Source organism: Oryctolagus cuniculus, chromosome 1 (assembly GCF_964237555.1).
Source record: "Oryctolagus cuniculus chromosome 1, mOryCun1.1, whole genome shotgun sequence".
Taxonomy (NCBI): Eukaryota; Metazoa; Chordata; class Mammalia; order Lagomorpha; family Leporidae; genus Oryctolagus; species Oryctolagus cuniculus.
Window position 1 is genome coordinate 40,276,273 of NC_091432.1, and position 25,554 is coordinate 40,301,826.

Below are 25,554 nucleotides of genomic sequence, written 5' to 3' on the forward strand. Positions count from 1 at the left end.
AGAGAAAAGACGTGGTGCCAATCACTTTAACTATCACAGTTAGTGTACTCACCATTGGCTCTGTTGGTGCTAGGGAGCTTCACAACATTATCTCCAATGCTCATTGAAAAACTGTCAGTGTAGTATGATTTCACTCAACTATATGGAGAGAAAGAGCTCAGAAAGTTTAGCTCATCTACTATTGTACTTGCACAACTAAGAAATGGCAGAATGCGACACATAATCATATTCTGCCATCATTTTGTACAGCTAATGTTATGAAGGACCTGAATCAATATATTTCCAACTCCACTCATGTCAACAGAGGATTCAACATGTCCTTCTTCTTGGTTGCAGGCCATAAACAGCTCTTTAAAAATATTCTTTACACTTATAAAATATTGTGCCCAGCTAGTAAAGTGTTTAAACACAGAAGGTTGGTAAATTGTGTATTTGTCTGGTACACAAAGTTGGGACAATTATTACTTCCAGCACATTGTGAACATATTTTTGCCAAGGTGTTCTAATAATACACAGAGTGTCAAGCACCTGTAAGCCCATAAAGTCAGAGATGTATTGGCTTTCCAGGAGGATAATTCACTAAGCCAAGCAGAAGCTGAGATCTGGAAGACTAAAAAGAAATTCATCTCTCCTTTGTTTAAATAAGATGTCCTAGAGGCTTAAGGCTACTCAGAAAAGTAAGAATATTCTGGAAGCTGTCAGAGAAGAACCAATATTCTCTGTACACTCTGACTGCTCTTGTTTATTCAGCTCTTTTAGGCTGGGGTGTGTTAGTGCAACAAACATAATTTATCAATGATAATTTTAAGAATTGTTTTACTAAGGGCAGATGTTGAGGTACTAGGAAATACAATATTCTCCAAAGTGACTGAAGCTAAATGCATGAATAAATATTTTGATTTTCACCAGAGATATATTTTTATAATACAGTGTGCACCAAGTAGTTTGAGAAAATGCTTTCAGAAGCACATACAGAGTCACACACACACACACACACACACACGAAACAGATTCATTGATTTTGAGACCTAAACGTTGATGTACTTTTCACAGTTCTTTTCCTTAAAATTTTAATAAGTTATTTTGTAATGAAATTACAGAAAACTATGTATATTTTTCCATATTGGCATTTTACAGAAAATTAGGTTTGTATCTAAATATGGACATTAACAATATCCATTTTAGGGGCTGGCATTGTGGCTTAGTGTGCAAAGCCTCCTACTGTGATCTGGTATCCCATGTAGGCATTGGTTTGTGTCCCAGCTGCTCCACTTTCAAGCCAGCCCCTCACTAATGTCCTGGGAACAGCAGTGGAAGATAACCAGGTGTTTGGCCCCCTGACACCTATGAAGGAAACCCGGAAGAAGCTTCTGACTCTTGGCTTGGCCTGGCCCAGCTTGGGTATTGAGGCCATCTGGGGAGTGAAACAGCAGATGGAAGATTCTCTCTCTCTCTCTCTCTCTCCCTCTCTCATCTCTGTGCATTTCAAACAAATAAATCTTAAATAAACTACTAAGGAACAAAGTCCACCCATCACAGACAGTTTTACTTTGTTGTGTCATTGAACTGTTAGTTACAAGTTGGGAAGAAATGTCTCAGAATGTAAAACAACATGAAAAACATAGGTATTCACCCTTGAAAATACATTTCAGAACACAAAGTACTAGCGCTTTCACACATACAAGAAAGAATACTACTTTCAGAAGAAGCACTTTTTCAACACATATTTGTCAAGAGTAAAAAAAAAAAAAAGAATTTCTCTTTCATATCTCTAGGCTATTTCCTGACAGAACCCACTGAATTTTATTTTTCATTAATTTAATTAATATGTTTATTACTCAAGCCTCTATGCCTGTATGTATAATAAGAAATGGAGTCAGGGAAAGAAATAAGCCCTGCATCCTACCTTCAACATGCTCTTCAAACAACAGTAGTAATTGTGCACTAACTCCCCTTGTAGGACCTCTGTCATTAATGAGTTGTACTATGAGAATTAACTGCAAAACTTGTTCTCAAACTGTACTTTATATGTAGTGTGTGTGTGTGGGTACAATCTTGAAATCTTACTTGGCATACAGTTGGTCCTATGTATATAAAGTTAAACTAAAAATGAACCATAATGAAGCATGGGATTGGAGAGAAAGCAGGAGGTGGGACGGTAGTGGGGATATGGGGGCGGGTATGGGAGGAAGAACCACTATATTCCTAAAGTTGTACCTATGAAATATGCATTGTTTAAATAAAAGCTTTAAAAAACATGCTCTTCAACCCAAAATAAGAAAAAGAACAGAACAATACTAATAATAAAATTGATTTAATGCTATGTGTACAAAGTTGAAAATGAGGATGATGTAGGAGGCATTTGTTATTGTAGTAGTATAAAAGTTCTAGGAAATGTTTCAAAGAGGAGAGAGAAAAATTGAGGATTATAGGGAGCATAAATTGAAATTGACCAAAATAAGAAAATAGTTAACAACATCCCAATCTATGTGCTGGACATGATGTTGTTATTCTCACTTTAAAGATAAATAAGTAGAAGTATATGTGTTTGGAGTAGTAATTGAGACCCCCACTCTGGGTGTCTGCATCCCATTTGAGGGAGCCTGGATTGGAAACCAGGCCCTGCTTCTAACTCCAGATTCCTGCTTATGTGTACCCTGGGAAGAGGAGATGACCACTGAATTAGCTGGGTCACTGTCACCCATATGAAAGACCAAGAATGTGTTTCATCTTGCTCAGCCCCATAGTTTTTGGCATTTGTGGAGTGAACCAGCAGATGGAAGTTTCTTTCTCTCTCTGTCTCTCTTTTCTCTCTCTCTCTCTCTCTCTCTCTCTCTCTCTCTCCCCCTCTTCCCCTTTGTATCTCTGCCTCTTTCAGATAAAATTAATAAAAAATATAAAGATTTTCTTATCAAGATAACAAAAATTTGTAAAAAATATATTTAAGGAGGTGATAAGGTGATGGGATTGAGATTTGAATACAAGTATCCAGGAATCAAAACCATTACCACTGATTACCAAATTTTGCTGTCTAATATGGGAATCTTCAAAAGGAATTTCTGGCAGAAATCAAATGTGCAAAATCTAAAATTGCAAACATTTTGCTTTTAGAGTCCAACATACATGAATACTACTGGAGAAAATATTTTGGTATGGATAGAATTGGTTAGAAGAATTAAAAATGAGACCAAAGTAGAGCACATGAGTCATGCAGCTGGAGGACACAGAAATATTGATCTGAGGGCAAGGGGACCTGATGAGACCATCACTACCATCAGGATTGGAGGATAATTGCAGTCTCAGGTAAGGTAGTTTACAATAAGGACAGGGTAGAAGGTAGAGTTAGCAATGTACTGAGGGAGATGACTGAACAGGATTTTGAGATATATTGCTTATGCTTTGTGAAAAAGAAAATATAGAGTTATTCTCAGGTCTGTAATCTGATAAATTTAATATGGCCCCAAAACTGTATGGTGGAAAATATACATTTCTAAGAAGGAATTGTCTTTAAGGGTTTCTTGTGTATCTTTAAGACTGGTAAATACCTAGTCAATTCTTTAGTCATCAGATGAGGTTTCTCTGAGGCATCCAAGCTACTCTCTTAATCCTTTATACTACCATCAATCACTGCATTCCTTAATGCAGGCAAAAAGATTCTTTATCATATTCTCAGCATATGAAAATGAGAAAAATAAAATTCTGGTTTTTTTTCTCTTCAAGTTCTGTGAAAAGTGTCATTTGTGTGTGTGTGTGTGTGTGTGTGTGTGTGTGTGTGTGATGGAGAGAGAGGGGGGAGAGAGAGAAGGAATGAATCAAATTTCTGTACAGACATTATCTCATAAATAGCCATATCACCTCTTAGGGTTAGCAGAAGAACAATTTATCCCTGTTTTTAAAAGGCCTTGAAATGTTAAGTGATTTTTCTGGAGTGCTGGAAATAGAAATTCAGTGTCTGGAGTTTTTCCTTAGTATCAGCAACTAATTAAACTCTTCATGAAATGGTATGAATTAAACATCATTCTACAACCTATCTTAAAACAATAATACTAAAATTATATATTTCAGAAATTTCTTACATCTGAAAATGTCATAGAATTTGACCTTATAGCCTTCATAATGCCTACAGGAAGAACTTGGGTTAAAATCTGCATTGTACATTCTATGAGGACATTTATCATTGTGGGAAGAAAAGATTAATTTTCACTCTCTCCTCCCTCATAGCATTTTTATCTCCCTATTTAATATTTTGGGTTCCTCAATCACTTTATCTCCTTTCTGAGCTCTAGCTATTCTCACTTAGTGTCTTTGTCTTATTTCTTCTCAATTCTGTAACTTCTGAAATTTAACAATGTCCCAAGGCTTATATTCTTGAATATTCTCTCTCTTCTAGCTAGCCTCACGTATTAGGTGATCAAATTGGTCTCTTGAACTTAAATACCTTTCATGTCTGATCAGCTTAATATGCATTTAAAGCCTACTTCTCTTCCCAGATTTCCAGAAATACATAGGCATTGCCCATTGGTGTTCTTATGTTATATCACCTAGGCTAGCCACAAACTATATTATCCAAAAGTATCTTTCAGTGTGTTTCCAAGTTAAATGCAAAAAGACAAAAATCAACTATTGGTTTTGAAATATTGAGTCAGATTTTTATTTTTGCCTCATATCATTATAATTTCCTTAAGTGTGCTTTTCTAAGGAACGAATTCAACAATGACACATTGTTGCAACCCGTCTCCTTTCACAGGATTAAAGAGAAACATAAGTTGAAAAAAGGGATGTTATAGTATTATTTTGCACTTGAGTAAACTAAGACTAACAGGAAATTTAGCACATTTAAAACAACACTTAAAGTGTCCTTCACTTTCCATTTCCTTCCTACCACACTTGGATGTGCCAGTTATAAATTTTGACCTATTTATGCCAGATAGTAAGCAATATTTTAGAAAATTAAGTATATTCAAACAAAGGAAAATTGGAACTTTTTTCACAGTCTTCAATGGCATAGAGGCAATGAGTAATAGATGTCCTTGAAATCTGGGAGGCTAGGTCGACGTGAATTGATAAAATGGGAATGTAGTGGGGAAATAGATGGTAACTGAAAAATAAAACTAAAGTAATGTTGACCTTATGTGTTCTGCAAAGTCCTAATCTGTTTTCCATAACAGTCTCCCAAGTTACAATTTTCCTGCCTTCACTATATATTGGGTAATCACAAGTAAATACATACATTTAGGCTAATATGTGTATCTATTAATTTGTTACTTATGTTGCAACAACTGTTTTGAAAGACATTTGAGAATGAAAAAGTAATTTTGGAATCAAATCTTTATTCCCATTTTAATAAAATTCTTACTCTGACAACTAAGACTTTGATCCAATAGTTATATAGAAGATAGTCAAGTGATTTATTATTATTATTATTAAGGATTCATTTTTCTTCTATTCAAAAGTACATAATGTATCAAGTTGAAAATAAAGCAGATGCTTTGATTATAGTTTACATTTTAGGCAACTATCAAATGACTATAGTTATTAACACACAGTTCTTATATATAAATTATGCCATAGTAGTTTTAAAAAGTGGAAAATGTATCTCCCCTATGAAAGTCTTGAGTTAAAAGTATGTTTAACAATAATCTAGCAACTATTCTTTAATATTCAGCTCTGTAGCACTGAAGTGTCATGATTGTTTCTGTTCTGTTAGTTTGATGCTTTATCCATCTCTACTCGGTTCTGTGCCCCACCTTCCTCAAGTAAAGATACTGTACGATAAAATCTGAACAAAATGCACCTTCTCTAGGGTTCTATCTGCCATGATCTAAAGCTCTCAAGTGAAAATAAATAAATGAATAATTATATATATATATATATATATATATATATAAAACTGCTACACTGCTTTTCAAATGCTGCAAATATTTTTGTTTCTTATAATTCAGTGGAGGACGGGTTGGTTTTCAGTTGCTCTGTATAACAAATTATGGTGGAGCAGCTTGCCATCCAAAAGCAAGCAAAACAAAACAAAACAAAATGTTCAAGTTTAATCCAAGCATTATATAAAAGCTAAATAAAAACAAACCTCAGATTGAAATGTAAAATGTAAAACTATACTATTAGAGGAAGCATGAAAGAAAATCTTCAGGATCTGACACATGGCATTGACAGCATGATTACTAAAGTGAAAATGTAATGAATAAAATTTCATCCAAATTAAAGGCACACATATTCTTAAAAAGAAATTGTTAACAGAAGGAAAGGAAAAGCCACAGACTGCAAGTTACCTACCTTATAAAAGACTATATAAAGAACACTCTAGAATATATAATGAATAGTCAAAACAATTCATTTAGAATAAAGTATAATATGACATTTAATCAAAGAGGATATGCATGTAAAGATATACAAATGATGTCCAATATCAACAGCATTTGAGAGATGCAAATTAATAGCAGATTGAGGTATCACTGCATACTTTTAATACAGGAAAAAATGGTGACAAATACTAGCAAGAATTCAGAGAATCTAGATCTGTCATACAGCTGGTGGGAATATGCGATGGTATAGCCACTCTGGAAAATAATTCGGCAATTTCACTTATAAATCATCAAGCATTTCCCATACAAACCAGCAATTCAACTTCGGGGCATTTATTGTAGAAAAAGGAATACTTGTGCTCATACAAAATTGCGTAATTTTTAAAAGAATACTTGTTTGTATGGCCAAAAACTAGAACAAGCTAAATATCTTGGCTAAATAACTGAAATATCAATACCGTAAGTGATTCTTCAGAATGTAAAAAGAACAAACTACTGAGAAATGCTATTATGCGGGTTGATATCAAGGCAATCATGCTGAATGAAAAGATACAATATCAGTATGTTACATGTAAAAAAATTTTTTTTGACAGGTAGAGTGGACAGTGAGAGAGAGAGACAGAGAGAAAGGTCTTCCTTTGCCGTTGGTTCACCCTCCAATGGCCGCTGCGGCCAGCGTGCTGTGGCCGGCTCACCGCACTGATCCGATGGCAGGAGCCAGGTACTCATCCTGGTCTCCCATAGGGTGCAGGGCCCAAGTACTTGGGCCATTCTCCACTGCACTTCCTGGCCACAGAAGAGAGCTGGCCTGGAAGAGGGACAACCGGGAGAGAATCTGGCGCCCTGACCGGGACTAGAACCCTGTGTGCCGGCGCCGCAAGGCGGAGGATTAGCCTAGTGAGCTGCGGCACCGGCTATACATGTAAAAATTTAAAAATGACAAAATGATGTATATGGATATTAAATCAATGGCTATAAAAAGTTAACCTAGCTGTTAAGACACCAGTTAAGATATGTATGTCTCTCATGGGCTTTTTAGTCAGATCCAAATGGGATGGAGAAGGAGTAGGAGATGGATGGTTTGCAGGTGGAAGGGAGGTTATGGAGGAGAAAACTGCTATTATCCAAAAGTTGTACTTTTGAAATTTATATTTATTAAATAAAAGTTAAAAAAAATACTAAAAAAATATAATGTTTATCCCTTTGGGACTGGCTTATTTCACTCAGCATGATGTTTTCCAGATGCCTCAATTTTGTTGCAAATGACCGTATTTCATTGTTTTTGACTGCTGTATAGTATTCTATAGAGTACATGTCCCATAATTTCTTTATCCAGTCTACTGTTGATGGGCATTTGGGTTGATTCCAGGTCTTAGCTATTGTGAATTCAGCTGCAATAAACATTAAGGTGCAGACAGCTTTTGTGTTTCCCAATTTAATTTCCTTTGGGTAAGTTCTGAGGAGTGGGATGGCTGGGTTGTATGGTAGGGTTATATTCAGATTTCTGAGGAATCTCCAGACTGACTTTCACAGTGGCTTTACCAGTTTGCATTCCCACCAACAGTGGGTTAGTGTCCCTTTTTCCCCACATCCTCACCAAAAAGGAAACCTGTTGAAGTGAAATGCACACTATGAGAAACAGTGACTTGATAAGCCCTTGTCCTGAAAGTTGATGAACAACTTAATACTTTATCCCTTTTAGTATTTTTTTATTCTACTTAATACTATTGGTTGAAATCTTTAATTAACACACAATTATTCTTAGGTGTTTAATTTTAACTGAAAAGTGATCCCTGTTAATATAAGAGTGGGAATAAGAGAGGGAGGAGATGTACAATTTGGGACATGCTCAATAGGACTTGCCCCAAATGGTGGAGTTAGAAACGTATCAGGGGATTCCAATTCAATCCCATCAAGGTGGCATGTACCAATGTCATCTCACTAGGCCAAGTGATCAATTTCAGTTCACAATTAATCATAATGATAGGATTAAAAGTCAAAGGGATCACATAAATAAGACTAGTTTCTGCTAATACTAACTGATGAAATTAAAAAGGAGAGAACGATCCAACATGGGAAGTGGGATACACAGCCGACTCATAGAATGGCAGATGTCCTAAACAGCACTCTGGCCTCAGAATCAGCCCTTAAGGCATTCAGATCTGGCTAAAGAGCCCATGAGAGTATTTCAGGCATGGAAAGCCAAGACACTCTGGCAAAACAACAACAACAACAACAAACCTAAATGAAAGATCTCTGTGAGTGAAATCCCAGTGGAAAGAACGAGCCATCAAAGAAGGAGATACCTTTCTCTGAAGGAAGGAGAGAACTTTCACTTTGACTATGACCTTGTCTAAATAAGATCAGAGTCGGTGAACTCAAAAAGCCTAGGGCGATTACTGACACCATAAACAAGAGTGTCAAATTGTTAAGGCAACAACAGGAGTCACTGTGCACTTACTGCTCATGTGGGATCTCTGTCCTTAATGTGTTGTACAATGCGAATTAATGCTATAACTAGTACTCAAACAGTACTTTACACTTTGTGTTTCTGTGTGGATGCAAAACTGTTGAAATCATTACTTAATATATACTAAATTGATCTTCTGTATATAAAGATAATTGAAAATGAATCTTGGTATGAATGGAATGGGAGAGGAAGCGGGAGATGCGAGGGTTGTGGGTGTAAGTGAAGTTATGGGGGGGAAAAGCCACTGTAATCCATAAGCTGTACTTCAGAAATTTATATTTGTTAAATAAAATTTTAAAAAAATTACGTCTGTCTCACATTAAATCGCATAAGTTTGAAATTCTTTTCTCTGGCTCCTGACTCCAGTTTCTTTCCCAATGCAACTCCTAGAAGGCAGCAGCTAATAGGTCAATTAACTTGGTCTCTGCCACTCATGTGGTATACCTGGATGTATATTTCTAAAAGTTCATTTATTCAGTCTTTATATGTATAATTATATGTATGTAATTTTGAATATTTTCCTAGCACTATAATGTATTCTACAGTATATAAAATATATTAAATTTAAATTTTATAAAATAATTTTATTCTTCTTAGTACAAATATCAGTATTTGCTTGTTATATATATATCTTGCATAATACAGAATATAAAATGAATTAAATTTAAGTTACATAAAATAATTCTTATTTTTCAAAGTACATTTATCAGTATTTGCATGTTAGGTACTGTATCATACTATAAAATATATTATCTTATAATATTTCCAACAGCACAATTAAATTAAAACACATTCGATTGAGGTAAGTACCTTAGTAAAAGAAAATGTGATAAAATTCTGTATAAGTTAAAAAAAATACTATCTTGATGTGTGATCATGATAGGCTTTATGAAACAATGGCCTCTAAAAGGAATAGGGCACAGAAGCTTATATCCATCCATATACAACCAAAAAGGAAAAATAAAACAAAATGAGTAGCTCTAAAGTTCCTCTATTTTTTTAAATATGTGATTTGTTTATGGTTTGGATACAGTTACATTTGGTGCATGTTGGAGCTGAATGAAGCTTCAGAGCAGTTTGCTCGCAAAGACTGTCCTTGCAGTCTCCAAAAAGATGCGATTTTGTTCTGCTTTGAAGCATCCTTTGTGGAGTCTCTCGTTATAGGTACAGCCAGACTACAATATCAAGAAAGTAAAGGTGAGAATTTTCTCTATCAACTGTTACTATAGCAGGAAATCTCTACTTACAAGGACATATCAATTATTCCCATAATTTCATTGGTTAATCATAATCCTTAATTAATCACACATTTTCAACATCATCTCTGAAATGTGCTCTTTTATTTAGCTATTTTTCATAATGTATTAAGCACTAGAATAAGGTGGAAACCTCACTATTCTCATTATCATTAATATTATCATATTATTAATATGAATTATTATTATAATTCATAATTTCTAAATAATGAAACTGAAGATTATTGAGATAAAATAATGGCCCAACATCAAAAATCTGGTTTATAATGGAGATGAGGTTGAACCCAATGCCTATCTCTTTTGCTGCTAAATAAAACTCTTACTGTGCATTTATCTTCCAGACTCTTCTATTAAGTCTGACTGAAGGTTGAACACGTTTTCTCTCTCTCTTCAAATGTAATTTTTACCATCAGCAAGCACTTGGCCCTATTTCGGTCTGTTCCTTTTGCTTATTCCCCTCTTGTACGTTAAACTCCCCATGCTTTGTCAGGTTAAAAAAATCAACATTGAAGAAATTTAGTGACATTTTAAACTGTGCACTAATTTTTGTTATTGCTGAAAGATACTGAAAACCAACATACTTGGTCCCTCACAATTGTCAGGACACTTCTGACCTTATGTCTGAAATGCTAAAGAAGTAATTGAAATTAGTACTCCTAGATTCTTTAGAAGTCCAGAGTGAGAAAAAACATCACTATTTTTCTCCTCCTCTTGCATTCCTCCCCTTTCTCTGTCCCCTTCATCTTCACCAAAAGCAAATTTCACAGTGAAACAGAATATATTAGGGGTTGGAGCCGTGGCTCACTAGGCTAATCCTCCGCCTTACGGCGCCAGCACACCAGTTTCTAGTCCCGGTCGGGGCACCGGATTCTGTCCTGGTTGCCCCTCTTCCAGGCCAGCTCTCTGCTGTGGCCAGGGAGTGCAGTGGAGGATGGCCCTGCAGACCAGGATAAGTACCTGGCTCCTGCCATCGGATCAGCGCAGTGCGCCGGCCGCGGCGGCCGTTGGAGGGTGAACTAATGGCAAAGGAAGACCTTTGTCTCTGTCTCTCTCTCTCACTGTCTACTCTGCCTGTCAAAAAAAAAAATATATATATATATATATATATATATATATATATATTAGGGTGTTCTGCAAAGAAGCTCACATTTAATTTCACACACTAAAAAAAAAACCTTCTGGGTACATTTAACTACCTTTCTGCTTCTAAACCTATATGAATAAATACTTGATATCTTATTGTCATTTTATTCTCACTACATTAAATGCCAACTCTTGCATTCTCTCTCTCCCTCTGACTCTCCCTCTCCTCCTTTGAATCTTTTGTCCCCAACAGTGATTCTCAAATCACAAGGAATCTTGTGAAAATTAAGACCTGGTTAAACAGATCCAGGGCATGGATTAAATTCTAAATCTTTGCAAATTTCCAAGTGATGGTATTATTTTCACACTTGTAAGGAGGGAATGCAAATGCTGGTGGTTGGATGGGTGCAGTCTGAGTACTATTGATCATGTGTATTTGTGTAGAGTACCGAAGTCTCTTTATATGTCTGACTCAGTAGGCTTGACATGAGAATTGGAATTCTTTACTCTTTAAAATGGGATTAGAGGGATTTAATTGTATCAAGAAGGATTTGATAAATTGATAAGTCTGGCAATTAATTAACTAAATCACAGGAAAGAAGAAGTTTCTGGCATTATCTAGTAACACACATTCCCGTCTAAATACAGGCACAGTGTCTCCAACTCTTCATTTCAGAATGCACAGGTCTTTGTCTGGATTTTACATATTTTCTGGTTAAGGTGAAGGACTTATATGCTATATCCATGTGAAACAGGCATTTCCCTAGTACCATTTGTATTGTTAGAATAGAATGCTAATAGCCAGAACCACCAATGAGCATAATACACATATTGTAAGTTGGACTTGATTATTTGTAGTCATGGTAAATAGAACATTTACATTTTTAATCTGCAAAATCCAGATTTCAAAATTATTGTTTTGAAAGAAATGAGCAGCCTTGTTACCTGTACACATATGCAAGCATTGCATTGTTTGAACTCACACTTCTGCCACACCTGAGAAAAAAGAAACCACTTGTATTCTACACAAAGAATTATATGACATGTTGAAGTTTACTCTCCACATCTTCCCATGCATCCTTCTTTCTAAGATAAGACTGTACTTCTGCTTCAAGGTGGAGAGCTGCCACTCTGAATTATTAAAATTAAATTGCACTTATTATTTTGTTCAAACATCATCAGCCAAGTTGTATTTTTCTCCTACTTCAATTCTTTTTAAAAATTTATTTGAAAAGCAGAAAGAGAGAGAGAGAGAGAGAGAGATATCTTCCATCCACTGGTTCACCCCTAATGGTTGCAACTGTCGTGAGCTAGGTCGGACCAAAGCCAGGAGCCAGGAGCTTCCTCCAGTTTTCCCAAGTGGTGCAGGTGCCCAAGTACTTAGGCCATCCTCCGCTGCCTTCCCTGATGCATTACAGGGAACTGGATTGGAAGTGGAGCAACTGGACCTCAAATCAACACCCCATATAGGATGCTGGCACAACAGGCAGTGGCTTTACCTGCTAAGCCATAGAGCCAACACCAACTACTTCAATTCTATTTGAGGAATGTTGGTGATGATTCAAATGATTTTTATAGAAATCAAAGCTTTTGTGATCACAACTGTCACTTAATGCTCTGTTTCCAAATAAAACTCAATTTTCAAATCTCAAAAATGTATTTATTACAAAAATCATCACCTTGTCCCAAACACACACAATAATATCTTATTAGTTGCAAAATATGCAGTTAATTAGCAAATATATAATATGTGCTCCTAAAATAATATTTACTTTAAATTATACTCCTCAAACTAAACTCTACAGGTAAAATTTCAGAGATCTCTAAGGCTCAAAGTACAATAAAAAAGAGAGATGTGATATATTATATTGACCCACTTAAAATTATAAAAGCAGAATTCTAAGTGTTATGCTACTTAGAACTTTTTAAGGGAATTTAGAGGTTTCCTGCCACTGCTTTCTACTATTGCATCCCAGGCACTTGAATTTGAAATCTATAAGGGTTAAATATATATCAGTGTTCACTCTTAGTCTTTCCTTGAGTGATTGAAACTTTAATAGAGCATATACAGCTTAACTAAAGGCTAATTTATTATACATCTACAATTGCAATTGGACCTTGAAACTGTGATTTGGCAAATAAAAGTGAATGAAGGGAGGAGGAAGTTTGTAACTGTAAAGCTGTAAAGTTCTGCATAAATTCCTGTGGACTTACTTCCAAGGGTACAGTTTAAATACTGGCCATGGGACCCCAAGTCCCATTAAGCTGGATGGTAAAAGTGTCATTTTAAGTGTTAAAGTGATCATATATATGATTAAATTAAAAAGGAGCAAATGTTCCAACATGGGAAGCAGTCCACACAGCAGACTCGTAGAATGCCCCTGATCTGCACAGAATGGAGGAAAATAAGTATAAATAAAGATATATCATAATGAATAATTATTTAGCTGTCAATATGTGAGCTATTAAAATATGGCCTTTAATGAGATATGTGTAATTGAGTTTTTGAAAGTCTTTGATTAGGAGAACTTATTTACTTAAGAGTATCAATGACATACTGTAGAAGAGTCTGGAATTTCATTTTGAATCTTACTGATTTTGACAGTATGACTTTGGTATCTTTCTCCCTTCACGATCTGTAAAGACTGTGGAAAAGGCTGAAGAACTCATATAAAACAAATATATAGTTATTTTGGCAATGAAATTGTGACTAGAATTTTAATTAAATGAATAATATTTAATTGCCAGAGTCAGGCAACATAGAATTCAATCTTCTTCTACAGATGGGCAGATGAAGGATCATGCAGGTTAAGCTTGCTGTTCGTGAGAACTCGCTTTAACATCTTTATTTCCATTTGACTATAATTTCCATCAGCTATAATTGCACTTACGGCTTCCTTTAAGTATCTTCCAAATGTACCTACTTGAGTAAATGTTGTAAAACTTTAAATTTGGGGGCTGGCATTGCGGCTCAGTGGATTCAAATGTTGGGTGCTCACTTCTGATCCAGCTCTCTGCTAACGTGCCTGAGAAACATCAGAAAATGACCCGAGTGCTTGGGCTCTGTCACCCACATAGGCTACCTGGATGGACTTCCAGGTTTCTGCCTTTTGGTAAGCCAAACCAAAATACTCAAGTTTCATGAGGCAAATCTCAATAATTATGATAGCAACAGCAGTTATAACAGAATTTAACATTAGAAATATTAATGGTGACAATTGTTGTAAGTCATCGTTAATGGTTGTAATAGAAACACTTGTTAGCCGGTGCCGCAGCTCAATAGGCTAATCCTCCACCTTGTGGCGCCGGCACACCGGGTTCTAGTCCCGTCGGGGCGCCGGATTCTGTCCCGGTTGTCCCTCTTCCAGGCCAGCTCTCTGCTATGGCCCGGGAGTGCAGTGGAGGATGGCCCAAATCCTTGGGCCCTGCACACCATGGGAGACCAGGAAAAGTACCTGGCTCCTGCCATCGGATCAGCACGGTGCGCCGGCTGCAGCGCGCTGGCCGTGGCGGCCATTGGAGGGTGAACCAGCAGCAAAAGGAAGTCCTTTCTCTCTGTCTCTCTCTCTGTCACTGTCCACTCTGCCTGTCAAAAAAAAAAAAAAAAAAAAAGAAACACTTGTTAATGAAGCCACTTAAGAACTGCTTGCCTGGGCCACATATTAAGCTAAACACTTCCATTCTAATGAATTTAACCTTTATCATAAACCTATACAAGGATTTTTATTATTTCTTGTTTTATGATGGATAATTTGAAGCTCAGTAGTTTAAATAACTTTCCAAAGTTACAATGAACTATGTAATTGAACCATAATTCAAACACTTACCCTGACTCCTTGGCATAAACTCTTACCCACAACATTGTAGAATGAAGGGATGCAATGATTGGAATGACATAACATAATCCACTTGGTGAGGAGTTATTGAATTGGATGCTATAAAAAGGAAAGTTATGTTTGTGATTTTATTACAGATTAACATATAATAATGCAAAGTACCATGGTTTCTAAAATCTGAGTGCTGGATTCACATAACAAAAATTAAGATAAACATTTTATCTTACCATTTAGATCAGAGAAACATAAAACTGATAATCTGAATTTGTAAATGATATTTTTGATTTAGCTAAGACAAATCATTGATTAAAAATGGCTGAACTTTGTCTTGCTGTGCTCTGTTACACCAGTCTTTTGAGACTGTTCAAGTATAAAATTCTGTGTAAATTCTGTATAGAATTCAAATATATAATTTCTGCTATATAATTTTTATACCCATAGGTTTAGACATATCCACATGTTGCTATGTATGGAAAGCAATATTCTGAGAAGTATTTAACTCATAACTCTTCCATACCCAAATTGAATTCCTAACTCCTGGCTTTGGCTGGTCCTGGCCCTGCTTATTGTCAGCATCTAGGGGAGTGACCAGTAGATCCTTCTAGCTTTCTGTCTTTTTCTCTTTCTCTCTGCCTTTAAAATACATATAAATGAAATAAATAAATTTTATGAATTTATTCTCCCCATTCCTTTTTCAATACACCTGTAGGTAAAGCAAATATCTGTGGCAATAAAAGTTTGGGCTTGCAGTCAGAAGAACCTAAGTTGGGATCTTACCCCTACAGCATATTTTTGATAAAAATTATTGAATTTCACTTTATCCTGAAGAGATTATGTGTCCTCATGATAATTTGAGGCCCCAAGTAAACACAGGACAAAGGCAAATTGCTTTGTTTATAGCATTAGTGTATTAATTCTTTTATTTTTTATTTTTAGTTTTTAAATTTTGTTTTACAAGTTTCATATATTTCATATAGAGAGATTTAGGAACATTTAGGCATTTCCCCCCACCCTCCCTCCTGCCCATACTTCAACTCTTCCTCCTCCTTCGTCTCAGATTCCTACTCTTAATTTTTACAATGATCTATTTTCAGTAAGTGTATAACTCTTCATTTTTTTTTTTTTACAGGCAGAGTGAACAGTGAGAGAGAGAGGCAGAGAGAAAAGTCTTCCTTTTTCCATTGGTTCACCCCACAATGGCCGCCGCAGCTGGCGTGCTGTGGCCAGCGCACCGCGTAGATCTGAAGCCAGGAGCCAGGTGCTTCTTCCTGGTCTCCCATGCAGGTGCAGGGCCTAGCACTTGGGCCATTCTCCACTGCCTTCCCGGGCCACAGGAGAGAGCTGGAGTGGAAGAGGAGCAACCAGGACAGAATCTGGCGCCCCAACCGGGACTAGAACCTGGGGTGCCAGCGCAGCAGGCAGAGGATTAGCCTATTGAGTCACGGCGCCGGCCAGTGTATAACTCTTAATCTGTTCTCTCTGTTCATAGGTCAGCTTTTAAATAATGTAGGCTTTCTGCTATATAAATCTCATTTTATTTTTATTTATTTTCTTTATAATTTTTTTTTGCTAAATAATTGCAGTATCACAGCTAACAGTAATGATAAACTGTGAAGCTATGAGTATGCCTTTGGTCTCTGTGTGGGGGCAAGGAAACATGAGATGCTTTTGTGGGTCCCAAGGAAATGCCTGTAAATTGGTTGTAGTGAGAAGAGTTTTACAAATAGTTCTGAATGTAATTTCTATCCATTAAAAAAAAATTAGCAGCGGATTTTCTAGCACATTGTTAGCAAGTCCCTTGAGATGCTGTAGACATCTGAAACATTGCTATAGTGAGTTACATTTGCTAACATTCTTCCTTTCTCTTTTGTGCTCAGATGATCATTAATCATTTATTGGTAGAAGAGAAACAAATACACAGTCTTTCTAAAAGTTAAGTTTGAAAGGAAAGGGGAATCCATTTTCATTAACCCTCGCCTTGGATTTCTCACTGCAAGTAATCTAAACTGAAAAGAATGCCTTAAAATGTCAAGTTACCCATTGGATCCCAGGCATAAGTTAATAGTCTACCTAAGAGCCTAGCCCTACGGGCCTTGTAAGATTCCCCTTAACTGCCACATTGAGGGTTTGAGAAAATGCAGAAAACCGTGCAGCAGGAGTCAACGTGACAGGCATAGATGCTTGTGTTACTTCTGTGAGCGTAGGGACCTTCTAATCTGCCTTGGTTTGCTTTTTGAGTTTAGTTTACAAAAGAAGTGATGGGGAGTATACTTATTCATTTTTCATAAACTTTCAGAATCCTGATAGTGCCCGGTAGTTTATTAAAAAGGACTGCAATTGTACGCCACCTTAGAATGAGGGAGGATCTGTATTTGATATGCTGTTTACAGAGTCAAATCAATTTAGAGCTTTGTGATGAGTGCACATGGAGCGTTTCACCTGTGTTTGTGTCACATTTGCTTGATTTTCTCAACTAAAACATAAGAATAATATTCTGTGTCCCATTTGTCTCATCAACTTTAATTCAAGTATTATGTAATGTGTGGATATGATAGTGCAGATTGAGCTCAAGTAATACAAGATATTATGAATCAAATGTGAAAATAAGTATGCCAATTATGCTAATCTTGTGATTATCTGGATTCTAGAAGAAAACTGTAAACATAACAAAATTTCAAAGTCTGAATGGGTTTGGGATCATTTCAACATGGATAAACATCTTATATTTTAATGAGATATTTGAGCAATGGTAAATTAAATATTTTGAAAACAAGCCACAAATAGCAGTGATGAAATTCAAGCCTCTGAATTTCTAAAACAATTTACTCTCCAAAGTGTTTTCTCTTTATAAATTATATTTCATAAATTTTGAATCTGGACTCTTCAAATGGTCTAAACATAGTGACATATAAATGATATGCATACATTAATTATAAAAAGGATTTAATTATGAATTGATAATTGTGGAAGTGGTATCATCTTTTTTTTTTTTTTTTTTTTTTTTTTGACAGGCAGAGTGGACAGTGAGAGAGAGAGACAGAGAGAAAGGTCTTCCTTTGCCGTTGGTTCACCCTCCAATGGCCGCCGCGGCCGGCGCGCTGCGGCTGGCGCACCGCGCTGATCCCATGGCAGAAGCCAGGAGCCAGGTGCTTTTCCTGGTCTCCCATGGGGTGCAGGGCCCAAGCACCTGGGCCATCCTCCACTGCACTCCCTGGCCACAGCAGAGGGCTGGCCTGGAAGAGGGGCAACCGGGACAGAATCCGGCGCCCCGACCGGGACTAGAACCCGGTGTGCCGGCGTCGCTAGGCAGAGGATTAGCCTAGTGAGCCGCGGCGCCGGCCAAAGTGGTATCATCTTTATTATTAATATTTTACATTTTATTTGTTGAAATATTTTGCATAAGTATTGTTACACAAAAGTGAAAAGATATTTTCAGAAATGATGGAATATTTCCCCTCTCTTTCTTTGTACTTTTTCTTTTATTTCGACTTTATCTGGAAAATCAGTACTAACTATGATATAATATTTATTTTTATGTTTGGAAATGCTATTGCTTATTCTCTGTATAAGGTTATATATATGTATATATCGTAAAAAGTACGTTTGTTGGATAAGAGGACAGCACAAACAACTGATACTGAAATTTTATATAGAGTTTTGCCTGTCACAGCAGCCCGACTATTTGAGTAGGAGGCCATTTCCTTCCTCCCCTGTACAATTGCCAGTGCAATTTTGATTTAGGAGTTTGAGCTCAGAGAGATACGAAAAATACAGTAAAGTAGATTAAATTGAGATTAAATGAACTGATTGTCAATCCCTCTCCTTCACTGCCTAAACTAAGAGATACAACCTTTTTCTGTGGTATACCTTAGCCAGCTGTATCCCAGTAGTTGTAGATAGTACTTAATGCAGTGACTGAAGTATTGTTTCTACTCTCTATGAGTGGGTAATGATCCATGCTCCATTTTTGGAGGATTGAGCTATGCAGGATATTCAAATCCTTTCACAAACTCCAGGTTTTCCTCAAGCAAATCATTTAAAAATATTTTCACATATTTAGAACTTTATCAAATATACTAAAATTTTACACTTAGGGTATAAGTTTGAGGTCAGAAACAATCACAATTCATTTGGATTCAAGCCTACTGAATAATATCAATGACTATGTAGAGTCACAATTTTTAGGAGTAAAAGGTTTCAAGTTGTAAGCAGATTTCATTCCTCCAAAGTCACCTTGATTTATATTTTTGAGAAACTTGATTGGAGTGTTTTCCTTTTGTCATGTTCTCTAACACTCAAACTAACTTGAAGGGATCATTAAGAATCATTTTATTATTAGCCAGTTTTGACAATGATATTCTGACACTAACTCAGTTCAGTTATGACACCACCAGGAGCTAGCAGCAGACTGTGAAAGGTTAAGGGCTCAGTCCTTCACAAGCAAGCTCTCACTTCCAATTCTAACCTCAGGTCTTGGGGCCACCTATGCTTTTCACCTATTAGCTATCAATTCAGAAGTCTCCATGACCCCATTTCAACATGTGGGATAATTCACAGAACTCCAGAAAGCACTAAACTGACATTTCGAGTTTTACTATAACAGATAAAACTCAGGAACAAATGAAAGGAGAAGACATATAGGGTGAGGTCTGGGAGGTTTCCAGATAAAGATTTAAATTATTACACCCTATGGAGTAAGGATGTGTGGTCACCCTCCAGGCATACTACTATTTTCACCAACAAGGAAACACTTTTATACTTGGATGTCCAGAGATTTATTAAGATCTGATTATGTGATTGGTAGAAGAATTGCATTTAGTATCTCAGGGGTGAGTGTTGAGTGGCTCCAACTTGAAAGTTTTTATCTTATAATCATGCCCCTACCTGATCTTTCTTAAATGTGCAAATGGTAGGGGGCAGTAATGGGCATGCACCATCAGTGAGGCCTAACTGGAATGTCTGAGCAGAGCACTAGTAAGATGCGAATGGTTCAATGTGTTTATTACGTTCTTGTTTGGATGAACTTCAGCCAGTGATAGTCTGTCAGATGTTCATATCTCTGTAACATCTTTGACAAGGACATTTTGTCCCTTGTTTGTCAGAATTAAATGGTAATAGTTTTTCTTTGTTCTAAGCACCTACTGAGGAAAGTTCAAATTAATGAATTATGCTGATATATAGATATGTCCTACTCAAAAAACACCTGAAAATATCAATATATTGAGGTTTTATCCTTTAAAGAAAATTATTTTTCTGTGAAGCAGATACACATTTGTTGGCAACATTGCATGGTAGATAGGGTTTCTATGTTCAAATAAACTCCATTTCTCCCTTGCTGTGTTCCCATAGATAAATTATTTTGTATGAATGAAGTGGATGATAACAATAGTACAAAAATCATGAAGTAGTTCTGAGAGTCAAGTTCATGTATTTAAAACACTTAGCACTTATTAAGAACTAAATAAAATTAATGAAATATTTTAAGTTATCTTCTTGAGTGCTGAGGGCATTTATAGTAGCCATTATTTAAAAAACATTGCTATTTAGACTTTCTTATTGCCTCACTTAAAAACTAATATTGCTATGTAATAGTTATAGAATGCATGTAACTTCCCAACTAAATAAAATGTAGGTTTTCTTGCACAGATTAATAAGCTATCATTCTCAATTTCCCTTTTGCTTAAAGGCTTTTAGATAGTTGGTTACTTTTTAAAAAGATTTATTTATTTGAAAGGCAGACAGAATGATAGAGACAGAGGGATACACACACACACACACACACACACTTGCAGAGAGAGAGGAAGATCTTCCATATGCTGGATCACTCCCCATTGCCACAACAGCCATGTGTGGGCTAAGCCAAAGTAAGGATCCTGAAACTCCGTTCTGGTTTCCCACAAGGGTGGTACAAGTACTTGGGCAACCCTCTCCTGACTTCCAATGTGCATTAGCTGGAAATTGATTCAAAAGTGGAATAACTGTGAATTGAACCAGCACTCCACTATGAGTGATGCATCACAAGTGGCCACTTTACCACAATGTTAGCCTCTAGTTACAATCTTTGAATGTCATTCTCTCTTCAGAAAAGTTGATTATTACAGGCTTTTAAAAGTAGTGTGAGGATTTAACTAAGCAATATGAAAAAAAAATTGGTACCTGCTGGATGGACTCGAAGTTTTAAAGATATATAGACAGAAATGTGTGTGGAAGATGAAGTATTCCTGTTATTTTCTTCTTGTTTCCTTAAAATTGGCACATATTTGTTTGCATATTAATTTGGAGCTTGTGGACTAACACTGAGCTATTGGGAGAGCTGAAGTCTCCCAAATTCTATCATGGAGCTTACTGACAGAGGTTGATAAATGTTAATTCTTTATCTCTTAATAGATTCTTTAATGTAATTCAATGAAAGTGTTCTGTTCATAAGCAATGTCCAATTTTTCAGTTTAGATAGAGTCTTATTTAGCTCAGTATTTATAACTATATTTGTCAATCCAAATAAGTTGCACATTGTAAGAACTAGAGTAGATGATAAAGGCAAGAATGTGAAAATCTAATTTTAGATAACTCATGTTGTGTGCATTGATTGACTTGATGCATATGAGGATACATCAAAAAGTTTGTGGGAAATGGAATAAAAGATGAGTTTATTTTTGGTAATAAGCATTTTTGAAATCACACATAATTTTTCCATAGTACATTTTTGTGAATTTTTGAAGATCTTTCATATGTGTGGATCTCAAATTTTTTTTCATAAAAATAAACTTTTTTAAAAAAAGATTTATTTGAAATTCAGATTTACAGAGAGAAAGGGAGAGAAAGAGAGAGAGAGATATCCATCCCTTGGTCCACTCCCTAAATTGCTACAACAGCAATGGCTGGACCAGCTGAAGCCAGGAGCCAGTAATTCCCTCCAAATCTCCTATTCTGGTGGCAGTGGCTGAAGCACCTGATCTATCTTCCAGTGCCTTCTCATGTGCATGAGCAGGAAACTGGAATGGAACTGGAGCCTCTAGGACTCAACTGGCGTCCATATCTAATACTAGGGTAACAAGAGGTTGCTCAACTTGCTGTGACACAATGCTGGCTCCTACATTTTTTTAATTCCATGGTTCCATGAATTTTTTTGAAATACCCTCATATATAATGTAATTCCAACATAAATATTTCAACCTAACCATTGTTTATCTACATTTTAAACATATATTTATGCATTTTTGGCAAGGTCATAGAGTACATAAACATCGTGAATGTTCTCCTCCAGTAAGTCTATATGTACAATGAGAATGCTCCCTTTTAATAATTAACTCCAATTTTGATCAACTGGAATGAAAAACAACTGTTAACCAGTGTTCTAACATCCAAGTTGAAAGGTAACAGCCATCCTCAGAACTAGTCACAGAAATCTGTAAAATAATTGATAATACTTTTGAATCCTGTTTATTGACCAAACTATCTTAAAACGTCTGATGAAAAAACAATAAAGCAAATTGTGGTTTAAAATTTGAGAGATGCTTCTGAATCAGACATTCACCTTTCCTGTCCTTTTTAAAGACATTTTGAAGCCCTCATTATTTGCAAAAGCAAATCTCTGAGGGTTATTTCAGACATGGTATTAAGACAGGCACAAAATAAAGGAATGAAAATGATAAATTTAAATAAATAGTAAGCCATAAAAATGCAGAGTTCTTTTGAAGTGATTCTTTCGTTACATTGTTGATCTCTGAAATAAAGGATTTCCAAATAAAGCATATTCTTTTTATAAAAAAGTATATTGCCAGATTGTTTTCTGAAGTTTGATTTTCTTTCTTTAAATTGAAAAACTTGTTAAGAATCTGAAGCCCTGCAGTTTGTTATGGTAGATTCCTGGAAATTCTCATTCCTCCAATGGGCCATCTAAGCGAATGGCTAGGGGAGGGATCAATTTTTGATATTGGGTTAGAATGCACAGCTTTTTCTCTGTCTTTTTAATAAGAACTTGGAGTCTACAAAGAACCATTGTAACCTCTCATGGTCTACACCCCCAAACTTATCTTTACTTCTTTCGGTGAAGAAACCCCCTTAGAACTGGTGCTTGTCTTGGTGTCTGGGGAGGGTGGAAAGTGAGTACAGAAGTTGCTTTTCTGTTGTAATGGACTTCATGATGAGTTTCCCATAGAACCAGCACTGATGATGGTGGTCAGATGTGGTGGAAGCATTAGGATCAGTGGATGGAGTAGATGTCGGGGATTGGGCTTATTTTGGCTTAGGCTAGCCTTCTCACCAAGAATACAAGGCTGTTTCTAAGACTTGTTCTTGATTTCAGACACAATGACATGTAAGGCTTAACTCATGAGAAGAGGAAGACAACGGAGTATTTTTTTCTTTCTCCTCTCTCTTCTCAGATTTGCTCCCCCTCTTATTCATAAAGACTAATACTGAGTATTGTCTATATTCAAGCATGATTCTAAGTGTTTTATAACTTACTTATGATAACATTCCATATAGTAGGAGTTATTTTGTTCCATTTTTAAAGTTAAGAAATCTGAGATACAACGAGGGGAAGCAACTAGTGCAACTATCTGCACCCGACAGATTCAATCCAGGCCACCTAATTCCCGAGTTGATCACTTATTCTGCATTTTATTGCCACCTTGATTTAGTGTTCTCCTGCACTTTGGCTTATGCACTGTTAAAACTGTATTTATTGATAATTGCAATCAATGAGTCTTCAATAATAGTGTGGTAGAAATAAATTAATATTACTCAAATGAGAACAAACAAAGCATATTTTTCCGGAGTTTGATTTGTAAGGAAGTCAGCCACCATCTCTTGGCAGAGACTCAAAAATAGTGAATTGAAAACATGACATAGCAAAAACAAAACAAAACAAAACAAAACAAAAACTTCAGGTACACACTGGTTGAAGTTCTCTACATGGTGTAACTGGAGCTAGGTTAGCTGCAGTCATGTTTGTGATTGCTTAGGGGAACTGTTCTACTTTAGAAGCAGAAGAATGAATTAGGGAAGCTGGCAGTCCCTGACCAACCTCTCTCCATTTTGGGAAGATTGCTTTAAAAGTTAGGAGTTGGCTTCTTGGGCTTCTTGCTGATTGTTTTAAATCAGAGTCCTCTGTGGTCCAGCCACTGTGAATTTGTATAATCACTCTTAGTGTCTAATTTCTTCAGTGAATAAACAAAAATGCTAGAAAATGTGGAAACGAGGAAGGAAGATGTGCAGATTGTGGATGTCCTTGACAGCACTTAAGAGCACTCCATTTGTTCCTTTTGTTTTGCCTTATTTCACTAGCTCCTTTTTTCTTTCCAATTCCATTTTTTTATTAGAAGAAAAGTGTTTGTTAGTGTGTATATCTGAGAATGTAATAGTTCAAATCCTACTCCAACATTCTGCACACACACAAGAATGCACACATCCTTAGACTGAGTATAATAGACTGACATGTTTCTGTATGTTGTAGACTTTGCAGAAACTGTTGGTTGGGAAATCCTATATCACAAACAAAGGGAGCATTAAAGATGTTGTGTTATTTTGTAGTATACCATGGTGTTTTCCACAAACTAACAATTTTTTGGAATTCACAAAATCTGTTACCATGAAAAAAAAAAAAAAAAGAACAACAAAACAACTCCTGTAGGGATGAGAAGGGACAACAATCCAGGTAGGGGGCACTGAATAGTCAGAGAAGAAATGTGTGAATGTTCAACTTGTGGTACATTCACATTCAACCCAGCGAGACTCAGGAAAACACTAATGTATCATTTACTTTCCAGTTCATATTCTCAGTTACCCCCAATTTATTCTTCATGCTGGGAAAGTGAGTAGCATCTGACAGGTTTTTAGGCAGATCAGAAACGTATGTAAATTTTGCTGAGAACCCAAGTGGGATGCTGCCAATGCATAACAGAAATAAAAATTGTTATGTCTTCTGTAAGTCATTTTCTACTTGGAGTCAGGTTTGCTTTCTTAAAATACCTCCCTAGTCTCAACCCTGGAAGGACAGTTCTGTAAATTTATTTTTTTGCTTTATTTGCACTTATATTTTGGCTATAGTTCCAGTGTTAAACGCATCATTGAAAAGTTATATTAAGAATTCTTTGTGCACTTGCCACCAGAACCAAAATTAATTGTGACAAAAGTGCAATGTAGATCTAATCTTAATAACAGTTTCTTGTTGCTTGCTACATCATGAATTTTTTGTTTCTATTTTTAATTCGCTTGACTACAATATTTAAATTTGCTAAAGAAACTTTTATTTATAAGACAATATTCTTGGAGGGTTTATGCATCCCCAGGGAATATTGCTTGTGCAGAATCAGCATGTGATCCATCACATCAAAAGCACTGATGAAAGAATTTCCAAAATTATCTCCAATAAAGTTCAATTTTCTTAAGAAAGGGTAGGAGGAGTATATTATTTCCCTATCCTAGAAAAAGAGTGCCTATTTTTATAGCTAACAATCTCTTTCTGTTCAGAGTCTTTTGATTTACCCTTAAACTCTATTATTCAGATGATACTAACCATCCTTTCCTGTTTTGAGGATATATTTTTATCTTTTTAAAAATACATTTTTAAAGATTTTATTTATTTGAGA

The 25,554-nt window shown here is 36.1% G+C and overlaps 1 long non-coding RNA gene across 9 annotated transcripts in view; it reads right to left on the reverse strand.

The window, feature by feature from the left end:
• The window catches only part of LOC103351104 (uncharacterized), an 87,509-nt gene that overhangs the window by 42,251 nt on the left and 19,704 nt on the right, over window positions 1–25,554 (reverse strand). For 5 of the 9 annotated variants that reach the window (XR_011384604.1, XR_011384626.1, XR_011384621.1 and 2 more), the window contains one exon: window positions 53–138. This is a non-coding gene — a long non-coding RNA (uncharacterized lncRNA). Of the gene's footprint in view, window positions 1–52; window positions 139–14,953; window positions 15,062–25,554 lie in introns of all 9 variants that reach the window. The other 4 variants (XR_011384635.1, XR_011384611.1, XR_011384605.1 and 1 more) reach the window with 1 other exon arrangement.